Source organism: Ranitomeya imitator, chromosome 5 (genome assembly GCF_032444005.1).
Source record: "Ranitomeya imitator isolate aRanImi1 chromosome 5, aRanImi1.pri, whole genome shotgun sequence".
Classification (NCBI taxonomy): Eukaryota; Metazoa; Chordata; class Amphibia; order Anura; family Dendrobatidae; genus Ranitomeya; species Ranitomeya imitator.
Genome location: NC_091286.1, coordinates 108,427,014 through 108,450,325, shown reverse-complemented (window position 1 = coordinate 108,450,325; position 23,312 = coordinate 108,427,014). Strand labels below are relative to the sequence as shown.

General features: G+C 47.5%; 1 protein-coding gene and 20 non-coding genes across 24 annotated transcripts in view; all 21 read left to right on the top strand.

The window, feature by feature from the left end:
• The first annotated feature begins 197 nt into the window (after positions 1 to 197).
• LOC138639385 (U5 spliceosomal RNA) lies at positions 198 to 313 on the top strand. The gene has a single exon (XR_011312971.1). It is a non-coding gene; the product is annotated as a U5 spliceosomal RNA (small nuclear RNA).
• Positions 314 to 623: 310 nt separating this feature from the next.
• Positions 624 to 739, top strand: LOC138639756 (U5 spliceosomal RNA). Its single transcript, XR_011313324.1, has one exon. It is a non-coding gene; the product is annotated as a U5 spliceosomal RNA (small nuclear RNA).
• Positions 740 to 1,049: 310 nt separating this feature from the next.
• LOC138638998 (U5 spliceosomal RNA) lies at positions 1,050 to 1,165 on the top strand. The gene has a single exon (XR_011312601.1). It is a non-coding gene; the product is annotated as a U5 spliceosomal RNA (small nuclear RNA).
• Positions 1,166 to 1,471: 306 nt separating this feature from the next.
• Positions 1,472 to 1,587, top strand: LOC138638991 (U5 spliceosomal RNA). The gene has a single exon (XR_011312595.1). It is a non-coding gene; the product is annotated as a U5 spliceosomal RNA (small nuclear RNA).
• A 310-nt stretch (positions 1,588 to 1,897) lies between these two features.
• Positions 1,898 to 2,013, top strand: LOC138638990 (U5 spliceosomal RNA). The gene has a single exon (XR_011312594.1). It is a non-coding gene; the product is annotated as a U5 spliceosomal RNA (small nuclear RNA).
• Positions 2,014 to 2,323: 310 nt separating this feature from the next.
• LOC138639352 (U5 spliceosomal RNA) lies at positions 2,324 to 2,439 on the top strand. Its single transcript, XR_011312938.1, has one exon. It is a non-coding gene; the product is annotated as a U5 spliceosomal RNA (small nuclear RNA).
• A 310-nt stretch (positions 2,440 to 2,749) lies between these two features.
• LOC138639421 (U5 spliceosomal RNA) lies at positions 2,750 to 2,865 on the top strand. Its single transcript, XR_011313006.1, has one exon. It is a non-coding gene; the product is annotated as a U5 spliceosomal RNA (small nuclear RNA).
• Positions 2,866 to 3,175: 310 nt separating this feature from the next.
• Positions 3,176 to 3,291, top strand: LOC138639170 (U5 spliceosomal RNA). Its single transcript, XR_011312767.1, has one exon. It is a non-coding gene; the product is annotated as a U5 spliceosomal RNA (small nuclear RNA).
• Positions 3,292 to 3,601: 310 nt separating this feature from the next.
• LOC138639183 (U5 spliceosomal RNA) lies at positions 3,602 to 3,717 on the top strand. Its single transcript, XR_011312779.1, has one exon. It is a non-coding gene; the product is annotated as a U5 spliceosomal RNA (small nuclear RNA).
• A 310-nt stretch (positions 3,718 to 4,027) lies between these two features.
• Positions 4,028 to 4,143, top strand: LOC138639212 (U5 spliceosomal RNA). The gene has a single exon (XR_011312805.1). It is a non-coding gene; the product is annotated as a U5 spliceosomal RNA (small nuclear RNA).
• A 276-nt stretch (positions 4,144 to 4,419) lies between these two features.
• Positions 4,420 to 4,535, top strand: LOC138638989 (U5 spliceosomal RNA). The gene has a single exon (XR_011312593.1). It is a non-coding gene; the product is annotated as a U5 spliceosomal RNA (small nuclear RNA).
• Positions 4,536 to 4,845: 310 nt separating this feature from the next.
• LOC138639762 (U5 spliceosomal RNA) lies at positions 4,846 to 4,961 on the top strand. Its single transcript, XR_011313330.1, has one exon. It is a non-coding gene; the product is annotated as a U5 spliceosomal RNA (small nuclear RNA).
• A 310-nt stretch (positions 4,962 to 5,271) lies between these two features.
• On the top strand, positions 5,272 to 5,387 carry LOC138638986 (U5 spliceosomal RNA). The gene has a single exon (XR_011312590.1). It is a non-coding gene; the product is annotated as a U5 spliceosomal RNA (small nuclear RNA).
• A 306-nt stretch (positions 5,388 to 5,693) lies between these two features.
• Positions 5,694 to 5,809, top strand: LOC138638988 (U5 spliceosomal RNA). The gene has a single exon (XR_011312592.1). It is a non-coding gene; the product is annotated as a U5 spliceosomal RNA (small nuclear RNA).
• A 310-nt stretch (positions 5,810 to 6,119) lies between these two features.
• LOC138638987 (U5 spliceosomal RNA) lies at positions 6,120 to 6,235 on the top strand. Its single transcript, XR_011312591.1, has one exon. It is a non-coding gene; the product is annotated as a U5 spliceosomal RNA (small nuclear RNA).
• A 310-nt stretch (positions 6,236 to 6,545) lies between these two features.
• On the top strand, positions 6,546 to 6,661 carry LOC138640006 (U5 spliceosomal RNA). The gene has a single exon (XR_011313528.1). It is a non-coding gene; the product is annotated as a U5 spliceosomal RNA (small nuclear RNA).
• Positions 6,662 to 6,971: 310 nt separating this feature from the next.
• LOC138639381 (U5 spliceosomal RNA) lies at positions 6,972 to 7,087 on the top strand. Its single transcript, XR_011312967.1, has one exon. It is a non-coding gene; the product is annotated as a U5 spliceosomal RNA (small nuclear RNA).
• Positions 7,088 to 7,397: 310 nt separating this feature from the next.
• On the top strand, positions 7,398 to 7,513 carry LOC138639520 (U5 spliceosomal RNA). Its single transcript, XR_011313100.1, has one exon. It is a non-coding gene; the product is annotated as a U5 spliceosomal RNA (small nuclear RNA).
• Positions 7,514 to 7,823: 310 nt separating this feature from the next.
• LOC138639739 (U5 spliceosomal RNA) lies at positions 7,824 to 7,939 on the top strand. The gene has a single exon (XR_011313308.1). It is a non-coding gene; the product is annotated as a U5 spliceosomal RNA (small nuclear RNA).
• A 683-nt stretch (positions 7,940 to 8,622) lies between these two features.
• LOC138639785 (U5 spliceosomal RNA) lies at positions 8,623 to 8,738 on the top strand. The gene has a single exon (XR_011313353.1). It is a non-coding gene; the product is annotated as a U5 spliceosomal RNA (small nuclear RNA).
• Positions 8,739 to 13,524: 4,786 nt separating this feature from the next.
• Positions 13,525 to 23,312, top strand: part of NLRC4 (NLR family CARD domain containing 4) — a 118,652-nt gene continuing 108,864 nt past the window's right edge. For 2 of the 4 annotated variants that reach the window (XM_069769024.1, XM_069769020.1), the window contains exon 1: positions 13,534 to 13,663. The gene's annotated coding sequence lies outside the window, so the exon portion shown is untranslated. Of the gene's footprint in view, positions 13,664 to 23,312 lie in introns of all 4 variants that reach the window. The other 2 variants (XM_069769025.1, XM_069769022.1) reach the window with 2 other exon arrangements.

Sequence of the window (23,312 nt, the reverse complement as noted above, 5' to 3'; positions counted from 1 at the left end):
TGGATGGCCTTCTTCCGGGCAACGGAACAGGTGATGCTCTGTCAGCAGCATAGAACTGAGAACGGAGCATCCTGTGGAAGATGGGCTGTTGCCGTTTTTGTTTTTCCATCACCAAACCACGAACCCACTTCTAGGTGCTCGCCCCGGGCCAAGTGAGGGCTGCTGCCATGGTAGTAGGTCAGGAGGAGGCCCTCAGTATACTCTAGCTTCTCTTCAGAATGTAAAAATCTTTCGCCTTTTACTAAAGATTTCCGTGGAGAGGAGCAAAACTGAGTTTTGTGGCAATTTTTGCATGCTCCAGCTTGCTGGGGCTTCCTTAATTGGGTTCAACAACAGAATAAAGTAATGGGTGGGTGGGGTTTCGGTGGGAGACTGAACCCTGGGGTTGCTGGGAAGAGGCCCTCATTTGCATATTGTAGCCATGGATGGCCTTCTTCCGGGCAACGGAACAGGTGATGCTCTGTCAGCAGCATAGAACTGAGAACGGAGCATCCTGTGGAAGATGGGCTGTTGCCGTTTTTGTTTTTCCATCACCATACCACGAACCCACTTCTAGGTGCTCTCCCCGGGCCAAGTGAGGGCTGCTGCCATGGTGGTAGGTCAGGAGGAGGCCCTTGCCCAGTATACTCTGGCTTCTCTTCGGAATGTAAAAATCTTTCGCCTTTTACTAAAGATTTCTGTAGAGAGGAGCAAAACTGAGTTTTGTGGCAATTTTTGCATGCTCCAGCTTTCTGGGGCTTCCTTAATTGGGTTCAAGAACAGAATAAAGGAATGGGTGGGTGGGGTTTCGGTGGGAGACTGAACCCTGGGGTTGCTGGGAAGAAGCCCTCATTTGCATATTGTAGCCATGGATGGTCTTCTTTCGGGCAACGGAACAGGTGATGCTCTGTCAGCAGCATAGAACTGAGAACGGAGCAGCCTGTGGAAGATGGGCTGTTGCCGTTTTTGTTTTTCCATCACCAAACCACGAACCCACTTCTAGGTGCTCTCCCCGGGCCAAGTGAGGGCTGCTGCCATGGTGGTAGGTCAGGAGGAGGCCTTTGCACAGTATACTCTGGCTTCTCTTCAGAACGTAAAAATCTTTCGCCTTTTACTAAAGATTTCCGTGGAGAGGAGCAAAACTGAGTTTTGAGACAATTTTTGCATGCTCCAGCTTGCTGGGGCTTTCTTAATTGGGTTCAACAACAGAATAAAGGAGTGGGTGGGGTTTCGGTGGGAGACTGAACCCTGGGGTTCCTGGTAAAAGGCCCTCATTTGCATATTGTAGCCATGGATGGCCTTCTTCCGGGCAACGGAACAGGTGATGCTCTGTCAGCAGCATAGAACTGAGAACGGAGCATCCTGTGGAAGATGGGCTGTTGCCGTTTTTGTTTTTCCATCACCAAACCACGAACCCACTTCTAGGTGCTCGCCCCGGGCCAAGTGAGGGCTGCTGCCATGGTAGTAGGTCAGGAGGAGGCCTTTGCCCAGTATACTCTAGCTTCTCTTCAGAACGTAAAAATCTTTCGCCTTTTACTAAAGATTTCCGTGGAGAGGAGCAAAACTGAGTTTTGTGGCAATTTTTGCATGCTCCAGCTTGCTGGGGCTTCCTTAATTGGGTTCAACAACAGAATAAAGGAATGGCTGGGTGGGCTTTCGGTGGGAGACTGAACCCTGGGGTTCCTGGTAAAAGGCCCTCATTTGCATATTGTAGCCATGGATGGCCTTCTTCCGGGCAACGGAACAGGTGATGCTCTGTCAGCAGCATAGAACTGAGAACGGAGCATCCTGTGGAAGATGGGCTGTTGCCGTTTTTGTTTTTCCATAACCAAACCACGAACCCACTTCTAGGTGCTCGCCCCGGGCCAAGTGAGGGCTGCTGCCATGGTAGTAGGTCAGGAGGAGGCCCTTGCCCAGTATACTCTAGCTTCTCTTCAGAACGTAAAAATCTTTCGCCTTTTACTAAAGATTTCCGTGGAGAGGAGCAAAACTGAGTTTTGTGGCAATTTTTGCATGCTCCAGCTTGCTGGGGCTTCCTTAATTGGGTTCAACAACAGAATAAAGTAATGGGTAGGTGGGGTTTCGGTGGGAGACTGAACCCTGGGGTTGCGGGGAAGAGGCCCTCATTTGCATATTGTAGCCATGGATGGCCTTCTTCCGGGCAACGGAACAGGTGATGCTCTGTCAGCAGCATAGAACTGAGAACGGAGCAGCCTGTGGAAGATGGGCTGTTGCCGTTTTTGTTTTTCCATCACCAAACCACGAACCCACTTCTAGGTGCTGTCCCCGGGCCAAGTGAGGGCTGCTGCCATGGTGGTAGGTCAGGAGGAGGCCCTTGCCCAGTGTACTCTGGCTTCTCTTCAGAACGTAAAAATCTTTCGCCTTTTACTAAAGATTTCCATGGAGAGGAGCAAAACTGAGTTTTGTGGCAATTTTTGCATGCTCCAACTTGCTGGGGCTTCCTTAATTGGGTTCAACAACAGAATAAAGTAATGGGTGGGTGGGGTTTCGGTGGGAGACTGAACCCTGGGGTTGCGGGGAAGAGGCCCTCATTTGCATATTGTAGCCATGGATGGCCTTCTTCCGGGCAACAGAACAGGTGATGCTCTGTCAGCAGCATAGAACTGAGAACGGAGCAGCCTGTGGAAGATGGGCTGTTGCCGTTTTTGTTTTTCCATCACCAAACCACGAACCCACTTCTAGGTGCTCTCCCCGGGCCAAGTGAGGGCTGCTGCCATGGTGGTAGGTCAGGAGGAGGCCCTTGCCCAGTATAATCTGGCTTCTCTTCAGAACGTAAAAATCTTTCGCCTTTTACTAAAGATTTCCGTGGAGAGGAGCAAAACTGAGTTTTGTGGCAATTTTTGCATGCTCCAGCTTGCTGGGGCTTGCTTAATTGGGTTCAACAAAAGAATAAAGGAATGGGTGGGTGGGGTTTCGGTGGGAGACTGAACCCTGGGGTTGCTGGGAAGAGGCCCTCATTTGCATATTGTAGCCATGGATGGCCTTCTTCCGAGCAACGGAACAGGTGATGCTCTGTCAGCAGCATAGAACTGAGAACGGAGCAGCCTGTGGAAGATGGGCTGTTGCCGTTTTTGTTTTTCCATCACCAAACCACGAACCCACTTCTAGGTGCTCTCCCCGGGCCAAGTGAGGGCTGCTGCCATGGTGGTAGGTCAGGAGGAGGCCTTTTCACAGTATACTCTGGCTTCTCTTCAGAACGTAAAAATCTTTCGCCTTTTACTAAAGATTTCCGTGGAGAGGAGCAAAACTGAGTTTTGTGGCAATTTTTGCATGCTCCAGCTTGTTGGGGCTTTCTTAATTGGATTCAACAACAGAATAAAGGAATGGGTGGGTGGGGTTTCGGTGGGAGACTGAACCCTGGGGTTCCTGGGAAAAGGCCCTCATTTGCATATTGTAGCCATGGATGGCCTTCTTCCGGGCAACGGAACAGGTGATGATCTGTCAGCAGCATAGAACTGAGAACGGAGCATCCTGTGGAAGATGGGCTGTTGCCGTTTTTGTTTTTCCATCACCAAACCACGAACCCACTTCTAGGTGCTCTCCCCGGGCCAAGTGAGGGCTGCTGCCATGGTGGTAGGTCAGGAGGAGGCCCTTGCCCAGTATTCTCTGGCTTCTCTTCAGAACGTAAAAATCTTTCGCCTTTTACTAAAGATTTCCGTGGAGAGGAGCAAAACTGAGTTTTGTGGCAATTTTTGCATGCTCCAGCTTGCTGGGGCTTCCTTAATTGGGTTCAACAACAGAATAAAGGAATGGGTGGGTGGGGTTTCGGTGGGAGACTGAACCCTGGGGTTGCTGGGAAGAGGCCCTCATTTGCATATTGTAGCCATGGATGGCCTTCTTCCGGGCAACGGAACAGGTGATGCTCTGTCAGCAGCATAGAACTGAGAACGGAGCATCCTGTGGAAGATGGGCTGTTGCCGTTTTTGTTTTTCCATCACCATACCACGAACCCACTTCTAGGTGCTCTCCCCGGGCCAAGTGAGGGCTGCTGCCATGGTGGTAGGTCAGGAGGAGGCCTTTGCACAGTATACTCTGGCTTCTCATCAGAACGTAAAAATCTTTCGCCTTTTACTAAAGATTTCCGTGGAGAGGAGCAAAACTGAGTTTTGTGGCAATTTTTGCATGCTCCAGCTTGCTGGGGCTTTCTTAATTGGGTTCAACAACAGAATAAAGGAGTGGGTGGGGTTTCTGGTAAAAGGCCCTCATTTGCATATTGTAGCCATGGATGGCCTTCTTCCGGGCAACGGAACAGGTGATGCTCTGTCAGCAGCATAGAACTGAGAACGGAGCATCCTGTGGAAGATGGGCTGTTGCCGTTTTTGTTTTTCCATCACCAAACCACGAACCCACTTCTAGGTGCTCGCCCCGGGCCAAGTGAGGGCTGCTGCCATGGTAGTAGGTCAGGAGGAGGCCCTCAGTATACTCTAGCTTCTCTTCAGAACGTAAAAATCTTTCGCCTTTTACTAAAGATTTCCGTGGAGAGGAGCAAAACTGAGTTTTGTGGCAATTTTTGCATGCTCCAGCTTGCTGGGGCTTCCTTAATTGGGTTCAACAACAGAATAAAGTAATGGGTGGGTGGGGTTTCGGTGGGAGACTGAACCCTGGGGTTGCTGGGAAGAGGCCCTCATTTGCATATTGTAGCCATGGATGGCCTTCTTCCGGGCAACGGAACAGGTGATGCTCTGTCAGCAGCATAGAACTGAGAACGGAGCATCCTGTGGAAGATGGGCTGTTGCCGTTTTTGTTTTTCCATCACCATACCACGAACCCACTTCTAGGTGCTCTCCCCGGGCCAAGTGAGGGCTGCTGCCATGGTGGTAGGTCAGGAGGAGGCCCTTGCCCAGTATACTCTGGCTTCTCTTCGGAATGTAAAAATCTTTCGCCTTTTACTAAAGATTTCTGTAGAGAGGAGCAAAACTGAGTTTTGTGGCAATTTTTGCATGCTCCAGCTTGCTGGGGCTTCCTTAATTGGGTTCAAGAACAGAATAAAGGAATGGGTGGGTGGGGTTTCGGTGGGAGACTGAACCCTGGGGTTGCTGGGAAGAAGCCCTCATTTGCATATTGTAGCCATGGATGGTCTTCTTTCGGGCAACGGAACAGGTGATGCTCTGTCAGCAGCATAGAACTGAGAACGGAGCAGCCTGTGGAAGATGGGCTGTTGCCGTTTTTGTTTTTCCATCACCAAACCACGAACCCACTTCTAGGTGCTCTCCCCGGGCCAAGTGAGGGCTGCTGCCATGGTGGTAGGTCAGGAGGAGGCCTTTGCACAGTATACTCTGGCTTCTCTTCAGAACGTAAAAATCTTTCGCCTTTTACTAAAGATTTCCGTGGAGAGGAGCAAAACTGAGTTTTGAGACAATTTTTGCATGCTCCAGCTTGCTGGGGCTTTCTTAATTGGGTTCAACAACAGAATAAAGGAGTGGGTGGGGTTTCGGTGGGAGACTGAACCCTGGGGTTCCTGGTAAAAGGCCCTCATTTGCATATTGTAGCCATGGATGGCCTTCTTCCGGGCAACGGAACAGGTGATGCTCTGTCAGCAGCATAGAACTGAGAACGGAGCATCCTGTGGAAGATGGGCTGTTGCCGTTTTTGTTTTTCCATCACCAAACCACGAACCCACTTCTAGGTGCTCGCCCCGGGCCAAGTGAGGGCTGCTGCCATGGTAGTAGGTCAGGAGGAGGCCTTTGCCCAGTATACTCTAGCTTCTCTTCAGAACGTAAAAATCTTTCGCCTTTTACTAAAGATTTCCGTGGAGAGGAGCAAAACTGAGTTTTGTGGCAATTTTTGCATGCTCCAGCTTGCTGGGGCTTCCTTAATTGGGTTCAACAACAGAATAAAGGAATGGCTGGGTGGGCTTTCGGTGGGAGACTGAACCCTGGGGTTCCTGGTAAAGGGCCCTCATTTGCATATTGTAGCCATGGATGGCCTTCTTCCGGGCAACGGAACAGGTGATGCTCTGTCAGCAGCATAGAACTGAGAACGGAGCATCCTGTGGAAGATGGGCTGTTGCCGTTTTTGTTTTTCCATAACCAAACCACGAACCCACTTCTAGGTGCTCGCCCCGGGCCAAGTGAGGGCTGCTGCCATGGTAGTAGGTCAGGAGGAGGCCCTTGCCCAGTATACTCTAGCTTCTCTTCAGAACGTAAAAATCTTTCGCCTTTTACTAAAGATTTCCGTGGAGAGGAGCAAAACTGAGTTTTGTGGCAATTTTTGCATGCTCCAGCTTGCTGGGGCTTCCTTAATTGGGTTCAACAACAGAATAAAGTAATGGGTAGGTGGGGTTTCGGTGGGAGACTGAACCCTGGGGTTGCGGGGAAGAGGCCCTCATTTGCATATTGTAGCCATGGATGGCCTTCTTCCGGGCAACGGAACAGGTGATGCTCTGTCAGCAGCATAGAACTGAGAACGGAGCAGCCTGTGGAAGATGGGCTGTTGCCGTTTTTGTTTTTCCATCACCAAACCACGAACCCACTTCTAGGTGCTGTCCCCGGGCCAAGTGAGGGCTGCTGCCATGGTGGTAGGTCAGGAGGAGGCCCTTGCCCAGTGTACTCTGGCTTCTCTTCAGAACGTAAAAATCTTTCGCCTTTTACTAAAGATTTCCGTGGAGAGGAGCAAAACTGAGTTTTGTGGCAATTTTTGCATGCTCCAACTTGCTGGGGCTTCCTTAATTGGGTTCAACAACAGAATAAAGTAATGGGTGGGTGGGGTTTCGGTGGGAGACTGAACCCTGGGGTTGCTGGGAAGAGGCCCTCATTTGCATATTGTAGCCATGGATGGCCTTCTTCCGGGCAACAGAACAGGTGATGCTCTGTCAGCAGCATAGAACTGAGAACGGAGCAGCCTGTGGAAGATGGGCTGTTGCCGTTTTTGTTTTTCCATCACCAAACCACGAACCCACTTCTAGGTGCTCTCCCCGGGCCAAGTGAGGGCTGCTGCCATGGTGGTAGGTCAGGAGGAGGCCTTTGCACAGTATACTCTGGCTTCTCTTCAGAACGTAAAAATCTTTCGCCTTTTATTAAAGATTTCCGTGGAGAGGAGCAAAACTGAGTTTTGTGGCAATTTTTGCATGCTCCAGCTTGCTGGGGCTTCCTTAATTGGGTTCAACAACAGAATAAAGTAATGGGTGGGTGGGGTTTCGGTGGGAGACTGAACCCTGGGGTTGCTGGGAAGAGGCCCTCATTTGCATATTGTAGCCATGGATGGCCTTCTTCCGGGCAACGGAACAGGTGATGTCCTGTCAGCAGCATAGAACTGAGAACGGAGCAGCCTGTGGAAGATGGGCTGTTGCCGTTTTTGTTTTTCCATCACCAAACCACGAACCCACTTCTAGGTGCTCTCCCGGGGCCAAGTGAGGGCTGCTGCCATGGTGGTAGGTCAGGAGGAGGCCCTTGCCCAGTATACTCTGGCTTCTCTTCAGAACGTAAAAATCTTTCGCCTTTTAGTAAAGATTTCCGTGGAGAGGAGCAAAACTGAGTTTTGTGGCAATTTTTGCATGCTCCAGCTTGCTGGGGCTTCCTTAATTGGGTTCAACAACAGAATAAAGTAATGGGTGGGTGGGGTTTCGGTGGGAGACTGAACCCTGGGGTTGCTGGGAAGAGGCCCTCATTTGCATATTGTAGCCATGGATGGCCTTCTTCCGGGCAACGGAACAGGTGATGCTCTGTCAGCAGCATAGAACTGAGAACGGAGCAGCCTGTGGAAGATGGGCTGTTGCCGTTTTTGTTTTTCCATCACCAAACCACGAACCCACTTCTAGGTGCTCTCCCCGGGCCAAGTGAGGGCTGCTGCCATGGTGGTAGGTCAGGAGGAGGCCCTTGCCTAGTATATTCTGGCTTTTCTTCAGAATGTAAAATTCTTTCGCCTTTTACTAAAGATTTCCGTGGAGAGGAGCAAAACTGAGTTTTGTGGCAATTTTTGCATGCTCCAGCTTGCTGGGGCTTCCTTAATTGGGTTCAACAACAGAATAAAGGAATGGGTGGGTGGGTGGGAGACTGAACCCTGGGGTTGCTGGGAAGAGGCCCTCATTTGAATATTGTAGCCATTGATGGCCTTCTTCTTCTGGGCAGTGGGACAGGTGTCTTTCTGTCAGCAGGAGGGAACTGAGCACGGAGAAGCCTGCGGAAGATGGGCTGTTGCACGGCTGGCTGTGTGTTGCCATTTTTGTTTTTCTATCACCAAATCACGCACCCATTTTTAGGTGGTCTTCCTGAGTAATGTAAAGTAAAGGCGGCATCCATGGTGGTACGTGGGAGTAGGCTCTTGCCCAGTATTCTCTTCTTCTAATTTAGCACATAATATTCTTTTGCCTTTTAGTAAAAATTTCCATGGAGAGGAAAACTGAGTTTTGTGACAATTTTTGCATGTATCAGCTTGCTGGGGCTTTATTAATTGGGTACTAATAGGAGTGAGTGAGAGACTGACCCCAGTGGTTGCTGGGAAGTGGGCGTTTTATGAATATTGCAGTCAAGGACATGTCCTTTCCTGGGAGCCAGATTGATTAGAATACGGAGCAGTCAGTGGAAGATGGGCTGTTGCCATGTTTGTCCTTCCATCAACAAATTCTGCACCCTATTTTAGGTGGTCTGCCTGGCTAAGTGGGTCGGGAGTTGGCTCTTGCCTAGTATACTCTGGCTACTGTTCAGAATGTAAAAATGTTTCACGATTTACTAAAATTTTCTATGTGAAGGAGCAAAACTGAGTTTTGTGGCAATTTTTGCATGTGCCAGCTTGGTAGGGCTTTTTTAATTGGGTTGAATTACAATATCAGTGTTGTGTTTCAGTGGGAAACTGAACCTTGTAATTGTTGGTATATGGCCTGCATTTTTTATATTATAGCCATGGACGGCCCCCTTCCAGGGTGCGGGACGTGTTTCTGTGTGATGCTATTGCAGCAGGATGGACCAGACCACAGAGCAGCCTATGGTGGATGGGCTGTTGTTCCGCTGGATGTGTGTTGCCGTTTTTAGTTTTCTATCACCAAATCCCTCACTCTTTTCTTGGTGGTCTCCTAGAGTCAAGTGAGGGCTGCAGCCATGTCCCAGTATACTCTGGCCTCTCTTTTTTACAATCTATCTTACTATGTAAATAAAAGGTGCAAAATATACAAGATGTGAATGTTATGAATTGGGGACTTAGTATCTAAAACTATTTATCTGTTTTCCAGTCTAACAAATGTATTTAATCCCTCTCTGACCTTAGACGTACTATCCCATCGAGGTGCCCTGGGCCTATCTGACCCTCGATGGGATAGTACGTCATAGCGATCGGCCGCGCTCACGGGGGGAGCGCGGCCGATCGCAGCCGGGTGTCAGCTGCCTATCGCAGCTGACATCCGGCACAATGTGCCAGGAGTGGTCACGGACCGCCCCCGGCACATTAACCCCCGGCACACCGCGATCAAACATGATCGCGATGTGCCGGCAGTACAGGGAAGCGTCGCGCAGGGAGGGGGCTCCCTGCGGGGTTCCCTGAGACCCCCGCAGCAACGCGATGTGATCGCGTTGCTGCGAGGGTCTCCTACCTCCTTCCTCGCTGCAGGCCCCGGATCCAAGATGGCCGCAGCATCCGGGTCCTGCAGGGAGGGAGGTGGCTTCACAGAGCCTGCTCAGAGCAGGCACTGTGAAGCCTGCAGTGCTCTAAGTCAGATCGGTGATCTGACAGAGTGCTGTGCAAACTGTCAGATCACCGATCTGTGATGTCCCCCCTGGGACAAAGTAAAAAAGTAAAAAAAAACATTTCCAAATGTGTAAAAAAAAAAAAATAAATACAAAAATTCATAAATAATGAAAAAATATATATATATTATTCCCATAAATACATTTCTTTATCTAAATAATAAAAAAACAATAAAAGTACACATATTTAGTATCGCCGCGTCCGTAACGACCCAACCTAAAAAACTGGCCCACTAGTTAACCCCTTCAGTAAAAAAAAACAAGGCAAAAACAACGCTTTTTTATCATACCGCCGAACAAAAAGTGGAATAACACGCGATCAAAAAGACAGATATAAATAACCATGGTACCGCTGAAAACGACATCTTGTCCCGCAGAAAAAGAGTCGCCATACAGCATGATCACCAAAAAACTAAAAAAGTTATAGTCCTCAGAATAAAGCGATGCCAAAATAATTTTTTTTTCTATAAAATAGTTTTTATCGTATAAAAGCGCCAAAACATAAAAAAAAATATAAATGAGGTATCGCTGTAATCGTACTGAGCCGAAGAATAAAACTGCTTTATCCATTTTACCAAATGCGGAACGGTATAAACGCCTCCCCTAAAAGAAATTCAGGAATAGCTGGTTTTCGGTCATTCTGCCTCACAAAAATCGGAATAAAAAGCGATCAAAAAATGTCACGTGCCCGAAAATGTTACCCATAAAAACGTTAACTCGTCCCACAAAAAACAAGACCTCACATGACTCTGTGGACTCAAATATGGAAAAATTATAGCTCTCAAAATGTGATAACGCAAAAAATATATTTTGCAATAAAAAGCGTCTTTCAGTGTGTGACGGCTGCCAATCATAAAAATCCGCTAAGAAACCCGCTATAAAAGTAAATCAAACCCCCCTTCATCACCCCCTTAGTTAGGGAAAAATTAAAAAAAATGTATTTATTTCCATTTTCCCATTAGGGCTAGGGTTAGGGTTAGGGCTAGGGTTAGGGCTAGGGTTAGGGCTAGGGCTAGGGTTAGGGCTAGGGTTAGGGCTAGGGTTAGGGCTAGGGTTAGGGATAGGGTTAGGGTTAAGGCTACAGTTAGGGTTGGGGCTAAAGTTAGGGTTAGGGTTGGGGCTAAAGTTAGGGTTTGGATTACATTTATGGTTGGGCATAGGGTTGGGATTAGGGTTAGGGGTGTGTCAGGGTTAGGGGTGTGGTTAGGGTTACTGTTGGGATTAGGGTTAGGGGTGTGTTTGGATTAGAGTTTCAGTTATAATTCGGGGTTTCCACTGTCTAGGCACATCAGGGGCTCTCCAAACGCGACATTGTGTCCGATCTCAATTCCAGCCAATTCTGCATTGAAAAAGTAAAACAGTGCTCCTTCCCTTCTGAGCTCTCCCGTGTGCCCAAACAGCGGTTTACCCCAACATATCGGGTATCAGCGTACTCAGGACAAATTGGACAACAAATTTTGGGGTCCAATTTCTCCTGTTACCCTTGGGAAAATACAAAACTGGGGGCTAAAAATAATTTTTGTGGGAAAAAAAGGATTTTTTATTTTCACGGCTCTGCGTTATAAACTGTAGTGAAACACTTGGGGGTTCAAAGTTCTCACAACACATCTAGATAAGTTACTTGAGGGGTCTAGTTTCCAATATGGGGTCACTTGTTGGGGGTTTCTACTGTTTAGGTACATTAGGGTCTCTGCAAACGCAATGTGACGCCTGCAGACCAATCCATCTAAGTCTGAATTCCAAATGATGCTCCTTCCCTTCCGAGCCCTCCCATGCACCCAAACGGTGGTTCCCCCCCCACATATCGGGTATCAGCATACTCAGGACAAATTGGACAACAACATTTAGGGTCCAGTTTCTCCTGTTACCCTTGGAAAAATACAAAGCTGGGGGCTAAAATATAATTTTTGTGGAAAAAAAATATTTTTTATTTGCACGGCTCTGCGTTATAAACTGTAGTGAAATACTTGGGGGTTCAAAGCTCTCACAACACATGTAGATGAGTTCCTTAGGGGGTCTAATTTCCAAAATGGTGTCACTTGTGGGGGTTTCTACTGTTTAGGTACATTAGGGGCTCTGCAAACGCAATATGACGCCTGCAGACCATTTCATCTAAGTCTGCATTACAAATGGCGCTCCTTCACTTCCGAGCCCTCCCATGCGCCCAAACGGTGGTTCCCCCCCACATATGGGGTATCAACGTACTCAGGACAAATTGGACAACAACTTTTGGGGTCCAATTTTTCCTGTTACCCTAGGGAAAATACAAAACTGGGGGCTAAAAAATAAGTTTTGTGGGAAAAAAATTTTGTTTTATTTTTATGGTTCTGCATTATAAACTTCTGTGAAGCCCTTGGTTGGGCAAAGTGCTCACCACACATCCAGATACGTTCCTTAGGGGGTCTACTTTCCAAAATGGTGTCATGTGTGGGGGGGTTTCAATGTTTAGGCACATCAGTGGCTCTCCAAACGCAATATGGCGTCCCATCTCAATTCCTGTCAATTTTGCATTGAAAAGTCAAATTGCCCTCCTTGGCTTCCGAGCTCTGTCATGCGCCCAAACAGTGGTTTACTCCCACATATGGAGTTTCAGCGTACTCAGGACAAATTGTACAACAACATTTGGGGTCCAATTTCTTATCTTACCCTTGGAAAAATAAAAAATTGGGAGCAAAAAGAAGATTTTTGTGAAAAAATATGATTTTTTATTTTTACAGTTCTGCATTATGAACTTCTGTGAAGCATTTGGTGGGTCAAAGTGCTCACCACACCTCTAGATAAGTTCCTTAGGGGGTCTACTTTCCAAAATGGTGTCACTTGTGGGGGTTTCCACTGTTTAGGCACATCAGGGGCTCTTCAAACGCAACATGGCGTCCCATCTCAATTCCTGTCAATTTTGTATTGAAAGGTCAAATTGCCCTCCTTCGCTTCCGAGCTCTGTCATGCGCCCAAACAGTGGTTTACTCCCACATATGGGGTATCAGCGTACTCAGGACAAATTGTACAACAACTTTTGGGGTCCATTTTCTCCTGTTACCCTTGGTAAAATAAAACAAATTGGAGCTGAAGTAAATTTTTTGTGAAAAAAAGTTAAATGTTCATTTTTATTTAAACATTCCAAAAATTCCTGTGAAACACCTGAAGGGTTAATAAACTTCTTGAATGTGGTTTTGAACACCTTGAGGGGTGCAGTTTTTAGAATGGTGTCACACTTGGGTATTTTCTATCATATAGACCCCTCAAAATGACTTCAAATGAGATGTGGTCCCTAGAAAAAAAAATGGTGTTGTAAAAATGAGAAATTGCTGGTCAACTTTTAACCCTTATAACTCCCTAACAAAAAAAAATTTGGGTTCAAAAATTGTGCTGATGTAAAGTAGAAATGTTGTATATGTTACTTATTAAGTATTTTGTGTGACATATCGCTGTGATTTAATTGCATAAAAATTCAAAGTTGGAAAATTGCGACATTTTCCAAATTTTCGCCAAATTTCCGTTTTTTTCACAAATAAACGCAGGTAATATTAAATAAATTTTACCACTATCATGAAGTACAATATGTCACGAGAAAACAGTGTCAGAATCACCAGGATCCGTTGAAGCCTTCCAGAGTTATAACCTCATAAAAGGACAGTGGTCAGAATTGTAAAAATTGGCCTGGTCATTGACGTGCAAACCACCTTTGGGGGTAAAGGGGTTAACAGTTGGCAGCTATGCCCAATGTTTTCTCCCTGTACATATTAAGCTGCATTAGTGACTTTTAAAAACAGCCTTAACTTCCCTATCTCAAAAGAGGCAATTTGCATATTCTATTTCATGTACTAATTTGAGCAATCCAGGAAGTAAAAAGAAACTTTCAGTTTAGTGCTGCATTATGAGGCACAAAGACACAATGCATTTTGGAAGCTTAATATGAAGTGCTGGATTTTGTGAATCAATGAATAAATGTAGGTTTTTCCTACATTATCTCTTTCCAGCATCTTTGAAAGGTAAGAAAATTGCACTGTCCTTATTCAATATACTGTATATGTGTTTGCTAAATTTTTCTATAGAGATTAGTGAATCTTAAATGTGAATCCCTCTAATTTACTGTAAAAATTCAAACCTCCAAAGTTTTTGTACTTCTACATACTGTATTGTGCATATTATATTTTTCAGTTTCAGTTTAAAATATTTATTTCAGCTTTTAGGAAATTAACTTAAGTAAATAATACAATAAAGAGGTCTCTATTAGAAATAGTCAACTACATATTGTTTCTACAGAATGTAAAAAATCTTTTTAACCCCTTCCTGACATTTGTAGTACATGTACGTAATCATTGCCAAGGACTTTCTGACTAAAGCACTGCAGGTACTGCAGCGCCCCAGAGACCTGGTCGTTGCAGTAATGTTGCTCTGCCACTAAGGGGAGTGATGTTACGTCTGATGGCACTAAAGGAGTTCATCTGACCAGGTATCACAAGCACACACAACACTTCACACTCCGGCCACTAAGGGGAGCAAAAGGTTCTATTTATTAGGCCATTCTTCACACTGGTAAAACTAGGGGTTGGATAGGAAGTTAGGTCAGAAGCTGACTTGGTTTTGTCCAGGCAACATCCCGTGGCAGGGGGTGTTGCGGGGGGGAAGATTCAGGGAGGTCCCTGTCAGGCGTGGGAACCTGGCAGGTACCTAGCGACAAGAACAGAACGAAAGGAACCGTGCCTGCACTACCTTGCGGCGGTATCCTTAGAAAGGACACGAAGCAAAGGATATTGTGGACAGTGAGAAATGAGATCAAGCACAAAGGAGAGCCAGTCGGAGTTGTGCCCGGAGAACGGCATCATCCTACTGAGGCGCGTAACACCGAGGAAGTAACTGACTTTATGCCTTACTTCAAATACCGCAGGACAGTTAATTATAGGTTGGCTGTCTACCTTACATCACCTAAGCAGACATAGGGGGCAACACGTGGAGAGGGGCATCTCTAGGGTCCCAGAAGAGCTCCGAGCCTACCCGTCAAACGGGTGCATCCTAGCCATAACAAACCCGGGGGGACGGAGAATAGAAAGAACTAGAAAGAACTGGAACGAACGAGAATAGAAGTTGTGAGGACTATCCCGAATGCTCAGCAGGGAAGCACTACAACACACAGGCGCTAGTGGTAGACAATGATTTCCACCTGCAAAGGGGACTCTGGATGTGCCTTCGGACCGGCCGGTCTCAGACAGCCCTGTTAACTGTACTCTGGATTGAGGATCCTGAAGTTATCAGTAAAGAGGTAAAGAGACTGCAACCCTGTGTCCTCGTTATTGTCTGCACCTCACATCATCACCACCTATTCTACTGGGAAGCCCTGGGGACTCACCTCACCTGTGGGAAGGTAAACCATCTAGCTGCCATCACATCACCCCAGTGCACCCCAAGCAGCGTCGGTCACCATGACCGAATACCACAGGTGGCGTCACAAAACCTTGACAGACTCGTATCACCTTTTATTGGACGCTCCTTAGCAGGGTCACGGACCGGGTCCAGCCACCATGACATCCCCAGAACCGAGCCAGAGAGGACCGGTACCGAGTAACCCGCGGCCCTGCATCTGGGGGCGCTCCAGTTCCTCATGGCGATCGCCTGTGAACAAGGGGCTCTGCATCAGCGATCGCCGCCGGGTGTCAGCTGATTCTGCCAGCTGACACCCAGCTTTCAGTGCCAGAAGTGGTATCTGCACCACTCCTGACACTTTAACCCTAAATGATGCGAATGGTGCGATCGCAGCATGTTGAGAGCAGGCAGAGGGAAGAAAGCCCCTCTACTCTTGGATCGAAGACCCGTTCGTTGCCATGGTGACCCGATGTTGTCATGACGATATCCGGGTCACCAGGTTCTAGGAAGTTAGATCATGTGCAGTGCATGGTCTATCTAACTTTTGTCTGCAGTGCTGACAGGTTAAAAGGCAAGGGTGGGCAATTAATTTTCATGAGGGGCCACATGAGAGACCGTGACTGTTGTGGAGGGCCAAACCAATAGGCTGAAATTAATTCTGCTCGATATTAATATCAATATATTAATTATAATGTTATTGATAATTATATTAATACTAGATGGTGGCCCGATTCTAACGCATCAGGTATTCTAGAATATGCATGTCGACGTAGTATATTGCCCAGCCACGTAGTATATTGCCCAGCGACGTAGTATATTGCACAGCCACGTAGTATATTGCCCAGCCACATAGTATATTGCCCAGCCAAGTAGTATATTGCCCAGCCAAGTAGTATATTGCACAGCCACGTAGTATATTGCCGAGTGCTGTAGTATATTGCCCAGCCACGTAGTATATTGCCCAGCCACGTAGTATATTGCCCAGCGATGTAGTATATTGCCCAGCGATGTAGTATATTGCCCAGCGACGTAGTATATTGCCCAGTGATGTAGTATATTGTCCAGCCACATAGTATATTGCCCAGACACATAGTATATTGCCCAGTGACGTAGTATATTACCCAGTGACGTAGTATATTGCCCAGCCACGTAGTATATTGCCCAGCCACGTAGTATATTGCCCAGCCACGTAGTATATTGTCCAGCCACGTAGTATATTGCCCAGCCACGTAGTATATTGACCAGTTATGTAGTATATTGCCCAGCCACTTAGTATATTGCCCAGCCACGTAGTATATCGCCCAGCCACGTAGTATATTGCCCAGCCACATAGTATATTGCCCAGTTATGTAGTATATTGCCCAGCCACGTAGTATATTGCCCAGCCACGTAGTATATTGCCCAGCCACGTAGTATATTACACAGCCACGTAGTATATTGCCCAGTTACGTAGTATATTGCCCAGCCACGTAGTATATTCCCAGCCACGTAGTATATTGCCCAGCCACGTAGTATATTGCCCAGCCACGTAGTATATTGCCCAGTTACGTAGTATATTGCCCAGCCACGTAGTATATTGCCCAGTCATGTAGTATATTGCCCAGTGACGTAGTATATTGCCCAGCCATGTAGTATATTGCCCAGCGACATAGTATATTGCCCAGCGGTGCGTAGTATATTGCCCAGTGACGTAGTATATTGTCCAGCCACGTAGTATATTGCCCAGACACGTAGTATATTGCCTAGTGATGTAGTATATTGCCCAGCGACGTAGTATATTGCCCAGCCACATAGTATATTGCCCAGCCACGTAGTATATTGCCCAGCCACGTAGTATATTGCCCAGCGATGTAGTATATTGCCCAGCGACGTAGTATATTGCCCAGTGATGTAGTATATTGTCCAGCCACATAGTATATTGCCCAGACACATAGTATATTGCCCAGTGACGTAGTATATTACCCAGTGACGTAGTATATTGCCCAGCCACATAGTATATTGCCCAGCCACGTAGTATATTGCCCAGCCACGTAGTATATTGCCCAGCCACGTAGTATATTGCCCAGCCACGTAGTATATTGCCCAGTTATGTAGTATATTGCCCAGCCACTTAGTATATTGCCCAGCCACGTAGTATATCGCCCAGCCACGTAGTATATTGCCCAGCCACGTAGTATATTGCCCAGTTATGTAGTATATTGCCCAGCCACGTAGTATATTGCCCAGCCACGTAGTATATTGCCCAGCCACGTAGTATATTACACAGCCACGTAGTATATTGCCCAGTTACGTAGTATATTGCCCAGCCACGTAGTATATTCCCAGCCACGTAGTATATTGCCCAGCCACGTAGTATATTGCCCAGCCACGTAGTATATTGCCCAGTTACGTAGTATATTGCCCAGCCATGTAGTATATTGCCCAGTCATGTAGTATATTGCCCAGTGACGTAGTATATTGCCCAGCCATGTAGTATATTGCCCAGTGACATAGTATATTGCCCAACGGTGCGTAGTATATTGCCCAGTGACGTAGTATATTTTCCAGCCACGTAGTATATTGCCCAGACACGTAGTATATTGCCCAGTGATGTAGTATATTGCCCAGCGACGTAGTATATTGCCCAGCCACATAGTATATTGCCCAGCCACGTAGTATATTGCCCAGTTACGTAGTATATTGCCCAGCCACGTAGTATATTGCCCAGTTACGTAGTATATTGCCCAGCCACGTAGTATATTGCCCAGTCATGTAGTATATTGCCCAGTGACGTAGTATATTGCCCAGCCATGTAGTATATTGCCCAGCGACATAGTATATTGCCCAGTGACATAGTATATTGCCCAGTGACGTAGTATATTGTCCAGCCACGTAGTATATTGCCCAGACACGTAGTATATTGCCCAGTGATGTAGTATATTGCCCAGCGACGTAGTATATTGCCCAGCCACGTAGTATATTGCCCAGACACATAGTATATTACCCAACCACAAAGTATATTGCCCAGTCACGTAGTATATTGCCCAGTCACGTAGTATATTGTGCAGCCACGTAGTATATTGTGCAGCCACGTAGTATATTGCCCAGCCACATAGTATATTGGCCAGTTACGTAGTATATTGCCCAGTCACGTAGTATATTGCCCAGCCACATAGTATATTGGCCAGTTACGTAGTATATTGCCCAGTCACGTAGTATATTGCGCAGCCACTTAGTATATTGCCCAGTCACGTAGTATATTGCCCAGTTAAGTAGTATATTGACCAGTGACGTAGTATATCGCACAGCAACGTAGTATACAGCACAGAGCCACGTAGTATATTGGCCAGTCACGTAGTATATTGCCCAGCTACGTAGTATATTGCCCAGCCAGGTTTGTCACAGGTGAATAAATAAAAAAGAAACATATACTCACCTTTCTGAAGGCCCCTTGTAGTCCACGGCAGCTTCCGGTCCCAGCGTTGGTATGGGTGCAGGACCTGTGATGACGTCGCGGTCACATGACCGTGATGTCATGGCAGGTCCTTGTCGCGCAGGCACGCAAGGCCACCGGAAAGTGCAGCGGAAGATGGCGGCCGGCGGGAGCGGCTCAACGGACTACAGAGGGTGAGTATAGCAGGTTTATTTTTTTTAAAATTATTTTTAACATTACATTTTTTACTATTGATGCCGCATAGGCAGCGTCAATAGTAAAAAGTTGGGGACACACAGGGTTAATAGCGGTGGTAACGGAGTGCATTACCCGTGGCATAACGCGGTCTGTTACCGCCGGCAATAACCCTGTGTTAGCGGTGACCGGAGGGGACTATGCGGGTGACAGGCACTGACTGCGGGGAGTAAGGAGCGGTCCAGTAGCGTAGCTACCAGGGGGGCAGAGGGTGCAGCCGCCCCGGGCCCATCGCTCACAGGGGCCCACCTGGAGCTACACTACACTTACGGTAATTATATCAGCGTGCACAGCCCGCTGATATAGTTAATCTCCATGTTCCATTGTAGAGCAGGGAGACACGATCTCCCTGCACTACTGCGGGCAGTGACCGGGGAGAGCCAGAGGAACTCATGCACGAGGGAGGAGGATAGGTGCCGGCACTGTACCTGTCTGCTGGCTGACTCCAGCATACAGCAGAGTCACGCCCACATTGCTCGCTGTGTGAGCGTGTCTGCTCTGCTGCAGAGAAGTCAGGAGGACCAGGACACTGCTTCTGTGAGTGTCCAGAGAAGAACAAGACAGACAGTCACCGGACAGTGGTGCTGTAAGTAACAGTACAGATTTCTGCAGGTACTGGCCGGAGATGTCTGCACCGTGCAGTGAGGATGTGGCAGAACACGGCTCCCCTCCTGATAAGACCCTGCCTTGTGCTGTAAATCTGCAGTCTATATCTGAGGCACTGTAGAGTGTGTATGTGTGTGTGAGTGTGTGTGCGTGTGCGTGTGCGTGTGTGTGTGTGTGTGTGTCATATCCTGCAGCCGGGGTCAAATCTATAAGTGCTCATTGCTGACCTGTCTTGTCAGTATATATATATATACACACTGCATTTACTGATATGAGATCACACAAACACTGGTCTGATAGGATCCTGACCCCGGCTATAGGATATCTATCCATCCATCCTATAGCCAAGGTCAGGATCCTATCAGTACAGTGTCTGCATGATCTCATATCAGTAAATTCAAGGTAGTAAACATGAAAACCCCATTATGAAACCTTGTATTAAAAATAAAAAAGTTGAGGCTGAATATCTATATACATAATTGTCTAAGGGGTACTTCCGTCTGTCTGTCCTTCTGTCACGGTTATTCATTCGCTGATTGGTCTCGGCAGCTGCCTGTCATGGCTGCTGCGACCAATCAGCGACAGCCACAGTCCGATTAGTCCCTCCCCTGCACTCACTGCCCGGCGCCCGCTCCGTAATCCCATCCGCTCACCGCTCACACAGGGTTAATGCCAGTGGTAACGGCCCGCGGTGTAACGCACTTCGTTACCGCTGCTATTAACCCTGTGTGTCCCCAACTATTTACTATTGATGCTGCCTATGCAGCATCAATAGTAAAAATATGTCATGTTAAAAATAATTAAAAAAACAAAAAAACCTGCTAAACTCACCATCCGCCGCCTTTCTCGCTCCCGGGACCGCTCCATTGCAAGCGGCAGCTTCCGGTCCCGTCCCAGGGCTGGTGTGCGACAAGGACCTGCCATGACGTCACGGTCATGTGACCGCGACGTCATCATAGGTCCTGCTCACACCAGCCCTGGGACCGCAAGCTGCCGCTTGCAATGGAGCGATCCCAGGAGAGTGGCGGGAAAGGCAGCGGATGGTAAGTATAGCAGGACTTCCAACGGGCTATAGGTGAGTATATGTTTTTTTTTTTTTTTTAAGTCTCTGTACTACGTGGCTCTGTGCTGGGCAATATACTACGTGGCTCTGCTATATACTATGTGGCTGGGCAATATACTACGTGACTGTGCAATATACCGTACTACGTGGGCTGTGCTATATACTATGTGGCTGGGCAATACGTGACTGGGAAATATACTACGTGGCTGGGCAATATACTACGTGGCTGGGCAATATACTACGTGGCTGGGCAATATACTACGTGGCTATTGCGGGTACCATTATACAGCGTGAGAGCTAATACGGAGTCATTATACAGCGTGAATGATAATGCAGGGGCCATTATGCAGTGTGGGAGTTACTGTGGGGGCCTGTAAACAGTTTGGGGCTACTGTCAGGGCACAAAGGAGACATTTTACTATGTAAGGGCACAGTGGTGGTATTACTATGTAAATCAGTATGAGGAGCATTGTTGTTGTGCCACACTGCAGGTGCAGTAATAGGGACACATACGGCAGTGGCTCAGTATTGGGGTGACACAAGGATGAGGAGTTTGTGCAGGTTGAGAATAGTCCCATTGGGGACAGTGCTGAAAATGTGAAAAGTGAACTGTGTCTTTGTTGTAATCTCTGCAGCAGTCCTGGGTGGAAGAAGTCATGTCGGTCTGGTCCAGATGGAATAGACGGGAAAAATAAACGATTCAATCAAAAAGAACGTCAGCTGTAGGTCACCATCTACAAGTGTACTGTAATCACTTGTATGCTTTGTACGACTGGTATCCACCACTATATGGTCACTGTATGGTGGTAATATCAGTGTTGGTCTTTTTGGAGACCTTTTTTTACCTACAGCAGGATCATCTGCTGACGTTCTACTATACCCACGATTAGAGTGCACCATCATAGTTGTAATCAGGGGTTAGGGGCCCACTGAGAAGTTTCGCCCCCCCTGAGCTGAACCCCTAGCTACGCCTCTGTGCTCATTTTCTTCCGGACTGTGCCAATCGCTGATTGGTCCCGGCAGCCATGACAGGCAGCTGGCGAGACCAATCAGCGAATGAATAACCGTGACAGAAAGACAGACAGACAGAAGTGACCCTTAGACAATTATATAGTAGATTAATTGTATCACTTAATATTCAGCAGAATTAAGTATGCTGACATCCCCCTATATATCATTTGAACCCCAATACAGCCCCTTTTATATATCATATGGGCCCCCACAGCCCCTTATATACTGTAAGAGCCACCTCACAGCCTCCCTATATACAGCATGAGTCTATAAGAGCCTCCCTATATACAGCATGAGCCCCACACAGCCTCCCTATATACATTATGACCCCTACACAGCCTCCCTATACACAGCCTGGGTCCCACACAACCTCTCCATATGCAGCATGAACCCCACACAGCATCCCCATTTTCAGCATGAGCCCCATACAGTCTCCTTATATACAGCATTAGCCCCACACATCCTCCCTATATACAGCATGAGCCCCACAGAGCCTCCCCATGTAAAGCATGAGCCCTACACAGCCTCCTTATATACAGCATGAGCCCCACACAGCCTCTCCATATACAGCATGTGTCCCCAAACAGCCTCCCATATACAGCATGAACCCCACACAGCCTCCCTAAATACTGCATGAGCCCCACACACAGTCTCCCTATATACTGCATAAGCCCCACACAGCTTCTCCATATCCAGCATGAGCCCCATGCAGTCTCCTCATATCCAGCATGAGCCCCACATAGCCTCCCCATATACTGCATGAAACCCACAGAGCCTCCCCATACATAGCATGAGCCCCACACAGCCTCCCTATATACTACATGAGCCCCACACAGCCTCCCTATATACTGTATTGATCACCATCTTTATCAATTATTTAGGTGAAGAAATTGAGGGGTACATTGATTAAATTTGCTGATGACACAAGGCTAGGAGGGATAGCTAATACTAGAGAAGAGAGAGAGGATTCAGAAAGAAAGAAAGAAACTGGAGCAGTGGGCAGCAACTAACAGAATGATTTTTAACAGGGAAAAATGCAAAGTCCTACATCTGGGCAATAAAAATGAAAAAAGCATATACAGAATGGGAGGAATAGCGCTAAGCAACAGCACATGTGAAAAAGACTTGGGTATACTAATATATCTTAAACTGAACATGCGTCAACAGTGTGATGCAGCAGCAAAAAAGGCAAATGCAATTCTGGGATGTATTAACAGAAGCATACAGTATATATCACGTGAAGTCATTATTGCCCTCTACTACTTTGGTCAGACCTCATCCAGAATACTGTGTCCAGTTTTGGGCACCACATTTTTACCCCTTCCCAACCCATGACGCCACGTAGGCGTCATGAAAGTCGGTGCCAATCCGACCTGTGACACCTATGTGGCATCATGAAAAGATCGCGTCCCTGCAGATCCGGTGAAAGGATTAACTCCAATTTCACCCGATCTGCAGGGACAGGGGGAGTGGTAGTACAGCCCAGGACGGGTGGCTTCACCCCCCCTTGGCTACATTTGCTCTGATTGGCTGTTGAAAGTGAAACTGCCAATCAGAGCGATTTGTAACATTTGACCTATTAAAACTGGTGAAATATTACAATCTAGCCATGGCCGATGCTGCAATATCATCGGCCATGGCTGGAAACACTGGTCTGCCCCCCCACTGCCACCGATCGCCCCCCCCAGTCCACCGATCTGTCCTGTACACTGTTCCGCTCCCCTCCGTCCTCCTGTCCACTCCCCCCATGCTCTTGTCCGCTCCCCCATGCTCCAATCCCACCCCCCGTGCTCCAATCCAACCCCCCTGCACTCCGATCCACCCCACCCGTGCTCCAATCCACCCCCCGTGCTCCAATCCACCCCCCATGCTCCGATCCACCCCCTGTGCTCCCCCCCACCCCATCATACTTACCGAGCCTCCTGGGGTC